Source organism: Lactuca virosa, chromosome 4 (assembly GCF_052849685.1).
Source record: "Lactuca virosa cultivar CGN04683 chromosome 4, Lactuca_virosa_CGN04683_v6, whole genome shotgun sequence".
Classification (NCBI taxonomy): Eukaryota; Viridiplantae; Streptophyta; class Magnoliopsida; order Asterales; family Asteraceae; genus Lactuca; species Lactuca virosa.
The window spans coordinates 392,341,869-392,351,090 of NC_136429.1; the positions used below are offsets into that span (position 1 = coordinate 392,341,869).

Below are 9,222 nucleotides of genomic sequence, written 5' to 3' on the forward strand. Positions count from 1 at the left end.
AAATCAAACACCAAAAAAATCCAATGACTAAATATCAACAAAATTAAAACTTGGTTACCCTCACAAGTGATCATCCCTTCTAAATTTCATCTCTATCTCATGGGAATATTTGTTAAAACTAAAAATGTATTAATATTTTTCATCTCACACAAACTCTGAAAAACCTATATGATTGTAATCCTTACTGTAATTCTCACCATGCCGGCTTATAAACTTAAATAAGCATTAAATAAAATTTAGATGGTCGGCAAGGGTTGTGTATAAAGCAAGACATATTTGCTATAATGTGTACCTTGGTACGTGAATCTGTAACTCAGTCTAGCTTCTACTCCTGCTGCTCGACAATGTCAATGGGCCAGATGCACGTTCTTATTACTTTCTTTTATACCAACATATTGTATCTTACTTTTTCACCCTTTGCTACCTCGGTTTACTTCAAAATCTCAAGTTTTGGTTCTAACAATAACGAAATCCTATATAGAGGAAGTGCAGTGCCTTCTTCTGGAGCTGTACAGTTTACTGATGTGAATTATGTGTGCCAAGTAGGCCAAGCCATCTACGGCGATAGAGTTCAAATGTGGGATTCCAGCTCAGGGAAAGTCTCAGATTTCATTACGCGTTTCTCCTTCACCATTGACACCAACGATCAATCCACCTCCAACTATGGAGACGGGTTTGCATTCTTTCTTGGCCCCGCCGATTTCCAAATCCCACCGAACTCCGCTGGTTCCTTTCTTGGACTCTATAACTTATCTAATTATAGAGAGTCGTCCCAAAATCAAATGATCCATGTCGAGTTCGACAGTTTTGTTGACAGGGATTGGGATCCTTTATATGAGCATGTGAGGATAAACAAGAATTCCATCTATTCAGCTAACACCACCGCTTGGAGTGCTGGTAACCACAGCGGAGATGTTGCTGAGGTGACAATCTCTTATAGTGCTCAAACAATGATGATGATAGTATCTTGGACCTACAATGCTCAAACCCCTCCGGAAACTTCAAGCGTTTCATATCATGTTGACCTTAAGGAGGTTCTGACTGAATGGGTGATCGTAGGCTTTTCCGCTGGCACCGGCATCCTTGTAGAGAAAAATACACTTTTATACTGGGAGTTCAATTCAAGCTTAAATGGTAAATGGTTAAGCCCCGAAGAGAGATCAGGTATATCAGGTGACTTGGTTCATGGTGCCATAGGAATGATCATTGGTATGGTCATAGCCATGGTTATTGGCATAGTGATATTCATGATTTTCAAGAAGGGTTGGATAATAGGTAATGGAAGAAGCACCAATGAAGCCACACAAGAGGAAATTAAATTGATCGTAATACCCAGTAGTGCTGATAAAGAAAGTGAAACAAGGCCTGCACCAGCACCACTGGAATATTCTTACTCTGATCTCCAATTGGCAACAAACGACTTCTCCGAAGACAACAAGTTGGGTGAAGGAGGTTTTGGCGGTGTCTACAAGGCACGTCTTCCAATTTCAGTCCACCAGGAGGTTGCTGTCAAGAAGATATCAGAACGTTCTACACAAGGACAAAACGAGTACGCAGCTGAGGTGGCGACCATAGGCAAACTGAATCACCGAAATTTGGTGGAACTTATAGGTTGGTGCGAAGACGAGGGTAAGTTCTTGCTTATATACAAAATAATGCCAAATGGTAGTCTTGATTCTTACCTCTTTGGCAATAAAGGCCCTCTTGGTTGGTCCAATCGATATAAAATAGTTCAGGGTTTGGCATCTGGATTACATCATCTTCATGAGGAGCAAGGTGACAAATATGTCGTTCACAGAGATATCAAACGAAGCAATGTGATGTTAGACTCAGAGTTTAATGCAAAGCTTGGAGATTTTGGTTTAGCTCGACTTAAGGACAGCAATGAGCAAATTTCAAAAACTACTATAGTGGCAGGAACCTTGGGGTACTTCGCACCTGAGTATGTTATTTCACTTAAAGCTAGCAAGGCAACAGATATGTATAGCTTTGGTGTCACTGCATTGGAAATTGGGAGTGGGAGAAAGGTGGAGAACCAAATCTTGAACATGGACTTGGTAGAATGGGTTAGGCATTTATACCGAGAGAAGCAACTTCTTTTAACAGTTGATAAGAGGCTATCGCATGACGTTAATGAGGAACAATACAATTGTTTGATGACTGTAGGGTTGTCATGTACACACCCTGATCCAAATAAAAGATTAACCATTGCAGAAGTAATTCGAGCATTAAAAACTGTCATTCCGCCTGAAGTCCCCGAAAATATGCCTACTCCCCGATATGACACACCCACTAATCATGCATCTAGTTCAGAAAGCAAGTCATAAAGATTATGCATTCATGATTTACAGATACAGCCCGAACTTTACGTTTGTAAAATTTTTCCCAAATCCCTTTAACGCCTGGTCCGATCTCCAAAAATAAGTCTTGGCCTCATATCATATAATCTAGTCTTGAGTGGTTCTTAAGTATTATTTCTTATACTTTGCATGTTATAATGTTTATTAAGTTTCTTTAACATTTTTTGTACACTGTGTAAGGTATATTTCTTTAGCAAGTTACAATGTGAATTCTAAGTTTCCATATTCAAAAGCACTCATATTTACAATGTACGGAGTATATGATAAACTAGACGAATGTACATTTATATTTTATTAAACTAAGTAATTGCATTGTCATTATTTAACTCTGAAATAATAATTTTAAAACAATTGTATAGGAAGTTGATATTAAACATTGTAAGTATTTTTAACTATGTCATAAGGAAAATACCTTATAAACATCCATATAATATCAATTGCCAAATCAGCTTTACCCATGAACCATATGTGAAAAAAATTGAATATAATTTTCGATTTAATTTTATTTTTAACTATTATTATAATTATTTAATTTTGATAATCATATATTCAGATCATCTCATTGACATTTATTAAGATTAAATGTCTTACATACATAATATTTGATCTGAAAGGTCTATTATACTCAATAGTCATATTGAAGTGATATTGTTAATTAACATATGATACTAATGGGTCACACTAACAACAACTTGATATAAATGATTATTTATTAGAAATTGATTTTAATAAATATTCAATAAAATTCTTATAATTAAATTGGAAATTATTTATTTTATGGAAATAATAAGTTTCATTAGCAAGTAATATAACATATTATTTCAAAATGTATGAATTAATAAGTCATGTACAACATTTTGGAATATGTAAGTTTTTTGTCTTTTAGCAAAATAACAATTTTATATCTTATAAACTTTGAGTTTATAAAATATAAACTTCTTCTTCTCTTTTTCTCCATTATGGCCGAAAATGAGTTAGTGATAAAGAGCAGTGGCTTTCCAATTTGTTTAATCAGTAGAAATGAAGCAGCATGCATGGAAGACAAGTAGGTTTTAAGGACATGCTTGTCTAATGTGTAAGGACCTAATGGTTAAAGACTTCACTTTAAGACAATATAAATTCGAGGCTCCCACTCTTGAATTGGTTGGTTCTTTCTTGCTTCCCAGAACTGTAACCTCCATAGAGGAGGTTGCTCTCTCTCTCTTTTGTTCATATTTTCTTGAAGATTACTTGCTATTACATGCCCTCTTTAAGTTCATATTGGCTATGAACTTAAAGCTTAAGGGTTTAAGAGTTTATGGACTAGTATCTACATCAAGTTGAGTCATTATTGGTGTCTCAAAGGTTTCTAATTCTTCATCAACTTCCAAGCCTCCAAGAGGACCCAAAAACATGCCAAGGAAAATTATGTTTCATGCATCTTCTGTCATTTAAAGTTTTCTTAGAAAAACAAAGGTTGTTATGTGTATGTTGGTGTGTATTATGTGCATCAACTTGCCAAGGACCATTATGTTTTTTGTGTTGTCGTGTTTGTTGTTTTGTTATAAAAATGGTTGTAATAATTTATTTATTCATATGGTATGTAACTGTTAAATAGATTAGTACGAAGATGTAACAAGAAATGAAGTTGGAGCCATTTTTTGAAGACAAAATGGCAAATTTTTGTGACTACATAAGTGCTAGGCAGAAAGATGACACTTTCTGTAAAGTGTCATGAATGCTATCAATAGTAGCCTTTTCGTTAAAGGGTTGTTGACCTAATGCAACACTTTCTGTAACCCTTTTCGAAAAAGTGTTGCATGTGGCTGAATTTTTCCTTTAAAGAAGATTTCTCAATCTTTTGCAATCAATGGGTGTTTACTCAAGTGAGAGCTTTTACAACAACATTACAAGAAGATTTTTGGTCCCCTTAAATGTCTCTTTAGGAATGGACTTGGCATTTTTGTGTTGGCTCACAAAAATGTCATTAGTTTGGTTTTCAATATTGGACATAAGATGTAACAAGTTACTATTTTAAAAATAAAATCCAGTTTTATAAAATCGTTAACAACAACAAATTTTGAAATACTCCATTATAAGTTTCAAAATGGTGATTTTTGTAACTTATACAAACTCCAAATATATAAGTAATAAAATGAAGTTTTATTACAGATATAAAGGTTCAAATGCACTCAAACTTAATATCGGTTATTAAAATTGAATTGCGTCAAATTATATAAAAACTAGCTTTTTATATAGAACCTTTAAAAGTGATTTTCTTTTGAAAATTGATACCATGGTTTATTATATGCATGTAATAAACATGATATCATATGTTTTTAAACTAGAATTATAAAACATATAAAGACCCTTTTACAAAGCTCAAATCTTGCAATCCTTTTGAAGAACACTCGCACACCTCTTGTATGCACTAGTGGAATAAAGGATACCTAACCGCTTAGTGATATCTTGTAACACCAGGTTCCTGGTATGTGATTAAAGTTATAATTCATTCATTTTTATTAAGCAACTCGACGAGTTGGTAGCTCCAAACTCATCGAGTAGAGGCTAAAACGGGCGCGGGGTTTAAGTTACCTACTCGACGAGTTGGGAGCCCCCGACTCGACGAGTAGGACTGCTAGAGTGAAACCCTAATTTTCAGGGTTTGCACCCTATTTAAGCATCCTAATCTCTAAAGGGTGGCCTCATTTGCAGCCTACATCACCCCAAACCCTAGCTACGAAACCCTAATCCACCTTTGAGTGTTTTGAGCCATTGTTGTGTGTTCTTGGTGATTTTGAAACTTGAGAAGGAAAGAGAAACCCGGGGATTCAAGAGAAATCCAGTAGATCCGGAGGTTGAGTTGCGTTTTTTACTCACTTGAGGTATAAAGTCGATACTCTGGCTTTCCGTTGTTTAGATCTTCATTTAGGGTTGTATTCGGTTACTTTTGGGCCATATTGAAGTCATTTTCGGGATCAGAGTGTATCATGAGGTTTTGAATTCAGATCTAGGCACTCATGAGCTTGTGAGGCTTAAAGTTGCTAGCTTTATTAGGCCATAACCCTTCTCCATGCCCTAGATCTCTTTTATAGTCTAGTTTTGGTGTTTCTAGCTCATAACACCATGCGTGGACGTAAAGTTAGCAACTTTACATGTCATGCTAGCCTAAGGAGACCAGATCTATGAGTTAGAAGCATTGTACTCAATGGAATCGACTGAATGAGTGATGACTAAGAGAAACTCGACGAGTTGCTCATGCAAGTCGGCGAGTTGGATCGTGACCCCTACTTTTCTGACTCCGGATCAACTCAGTGAGTCTAGGAGACGACTCGATGAGTTGGTTAAGTTCTCCTAGTTGAGAAGACTAAGGAACTCGTCGAGTCCAAGGAAGAACTCGTCGAGTCCAAGGAAGAACTCGACGAGTAAAAATCCATCGAGTTGAAGGATAACTCGACGAGTTGGATCGTGACTTCAGAGATTTCTAATTTATGGAACTCAACGAGTTGATAGATCAACTCGGCGAGTTGGGTCAACCAGGATATTGACTTTGACCAGGATGATGACCTTGACTTTGACTTTGACCAAAGTTGACCCTAAAGGGGTTATGAGTATGAAAAAGGGTAATTAAAGGAAATTTTTATGTGTAGGAGGTTGAGTGGATTGATTCAGAGCCGAGGACAGTTCAGCTACTACACAACATTTGAGGTGAGTTACCTTCCAGTAGAGGTGGGTCTAAGGCACCAATGTCGGCCCACCAGTAGGTGATTATGCTTGAGATGATTGTCTTTGTGATAATTGTCTGGTTTGCCACTATCTGATATGATCTATGTGCTAGGATGCTATGATATATGTGTTTGCAGTAGTAGGGCTGAAATAGTCCCCGAATACCGGTTGAAAGAGATCGTAGGGGTAGACAGTACCCTTGTATGCCTAGCAGCATGTTCACGATATGTTATTATGTGGTAGTCGTAAGGGGTGAAATAGTCCCCGGAACCGGTTGAGATAAACCCAAGGGGTAGGTCGGACACCCCGGTATGTCTGACAGGGGTAGGTTAGGCACCCCGATCTGCCTAACAGGAGTAGGTTGAGCACCCTGGTATGCTCAGCAGGGTAGGTCAGACATCCAGATATGCCTGACAGGGGTAGGTCGGGCACCCCGGTATGCCTGATAGTATGTTATTTGTATGGCATGTGGTATGATGGGGGAACTCACTAAGGTTCGTGCTTACAGTTTACAGTTTTGGTTTCAGGTACTTCGTTTTCAAAGGAAGGAGCCGGCATGATCGCAACACATCACACTATGTTTTCCACACATGAGATCTTTGTGATTACACTCTGATATTGTTTATGATAACATGTTTTGATTATTGACACTTTGGTTTTGACATGGGATGTTATTATGGATGTTTTTATACTAAATGGTTTTATAATAACTTAATTAAAAATGAAATTTTTGGTCTTAAATTTTGGGATGTTACAAGTTGGTATCAGAGCCTTGGTTTGAAGGATTCGGGCCCACTCTCGGGTCTGTCTGGACTCAAACTGCGGACTTGGTATGAAAATTTTTAAGAGAAGCTCATTTCATAAAAAGAATATTGAAAAGAATTTAAAAAGTTAAAAGTACTTTGAAAAGAACAAGGTGTGTGATGCATGCAATCATCCGAGCTCAAGTAAGTTTTCCCCAAGATACCCAGACATGTTATGTTATGATATGATATGATTATGAGAACTACATGCTAGATTTGGGCTGAGGATCTAGGAAGGATGCCTTATATGCCTATTGTATGTGCTTGTAGACCTACATGCCAGTACTGATCAGTTAACGATAGGATGGCCTGTTTAGGTTATGCTTGATTGCATGAGTCTTAGAATCTCATTCCATTATAGATTCCTAATAAGAGGATAGAATGGTTTGATTGGAGTATGTTTGTTATATTTTTCCATTGTCTGAATGTTGCTTGCTTTGTTCTTTGTGGGACTCTTAGCAATGTGAGCTAGCCACTAAGTGAATATGCTAAGTCACATGTGGCACATGATGGATAATCTCAGAGTGATGAACTTGGCCCTATTGCACAACTCTCGTTTGAGTCCAACCGTTCAATAATTGAGTCTTTTACTTGAAATATTGTCTGATCTATGTTGCATGTGGCTATATTCATGAGGTAGCTAGTTGACATTACTAGGAATCGGGGGTTCGGGAACCTAGGAAAGCCTAGGGTATGCTTCAGTGGGTTAGTATTGAGGTTTAGTGAGACTTGGGTGCATCAGTTTGAGAAGTGACTTGGAGGATTCGGGATGATTGATGAGGAAAGTATGGACAAGTATGGAAGGTAGTATTGGGCCCGTACTACTGAAAGCACAAGATCCATACTCTAATCAGTCAGCTTCTTGGAGAATATGAGAAGCTTCGGGGATGAGAATCCATGAGTATGTTTTGATCAATGGACTCGAGGGAAGGACTGTTAAATTAGGTGTCTAAGACCATAACTATAATTGGTATGTACTTGACCCGAGAGTAGCATGGTCCTTTTGGGTTGCCTTCACCAAAACAATTTGATAAGAAGGATATTTGAGAAATAGGTCATTTGTGATTTAGTAATATATTATAAGTATAATATATTAATTAAGAAATTACATTATTTAATTAGTATTGATCAAGAATTAATTTGGAATTAATTTAGTGATCAAAAGAGACTAATTAAATTAACGGGGACTAATTATCTAAGTTAGTAATACATATGGTGTGGGCTATTGATCCATGACGGGCTAAGTTTATGTAAAAACCCATGAAGAGTTATTCCACATGAGTTATGGATCATAAGCCTAAGTGTAAGAATTACAGTTACATGTGACTCTTGGATTCTTACACTATATATGTAACCCCTTAGGCACTAAATCGGTTACACAAGGTTTCTAAGAAGTGTAGAACCGATTTTGAGTGCCTTCAAGCTTTCTTTTATTGTCCTCCTTTGTTCGTGGTGTTTGTGACTTATTAAAGGCATCACATTTAAGGTGCTAAGTTCTTAATGGCCAAATACATCAAGCTACAACAAAGAGGTAATCATCTAATCTATTTTTATGATTCAAATATCAAATTGTATGCTAGTTGTAGGCATCATGCTTTGGATAATTTTATTGCATGTATAGCTAGAGAAAACTTAGATCCAAAGCATTAGGGTTGTATGTGCACCATAGGGATGTTAGAGTACATAAAACCCAATAGTGGTATCAGAGCCATGGGTAGTTTTCTGTTATATAGTTGCATTGGTGAATTGTTCAAAGCTGAAAAAATGAAATTTTGCACTCTGCCAGGGTGAACTCGGCGAGTCCACTCATGAAATCGACGAGTTCATCATGAACTCGACGAGTCCATTATCCGACTCGACGATTTTAATAGTCTGTTGGCAGAGTTTTGGGTTTTTTTTGGCTAGAATTGGCTTGGATCATTACCTTAAACTGTTTTGTATCATAAAATATATTTTTCTGATATGGTAATGGTTATCCCATCCAATTAAAAGATAAATTGTTAAATCATGAAATTATTACTAGTTTATATGATAAGCAAATCGTTTGTAATATTTTGATTTGAAGTTATCGTGCTTTAAGAGTTGCATTAAGTCAAATTTGTAAAAGATAAAATTATGATTATTTTATTGGTTTTAAAATTTGATTTAATTGTTTTGAAGAGCTACAAAACTTGTCATCAAGTTTTGGAACTCAAAAGTTTTTTATGGAGTTACAAATATTGTCATCAAATTTGGAACTCAAAAGTTTTTCAAGAGTTACAAAACTTGCCCTCAAGGTTTGAAAGTTGAAAAGTCACATTTATGGAACATTAAAAAGTTTTCAAAAGGTACAACTCTTGGGTTCATAACTTAAA

At 36.4% G+C, this 9,222-nt stretch overlaps 1 pseudogene; it reads left to right on the forward strand.

Annotated features, from left to right (window-relative positions):
• The first annotated feature begins 344 nt into the window (after positions 1 to 344).
• Positions 345 to 2,327, forward strand: LOC145106434 (L-type lectin-domain containing receptor kinase IX.1 pseudogene; annotated as a pseudogene).
• Positions 2,328 to 9,222: the final 6,895 nt, after the last annotated feature.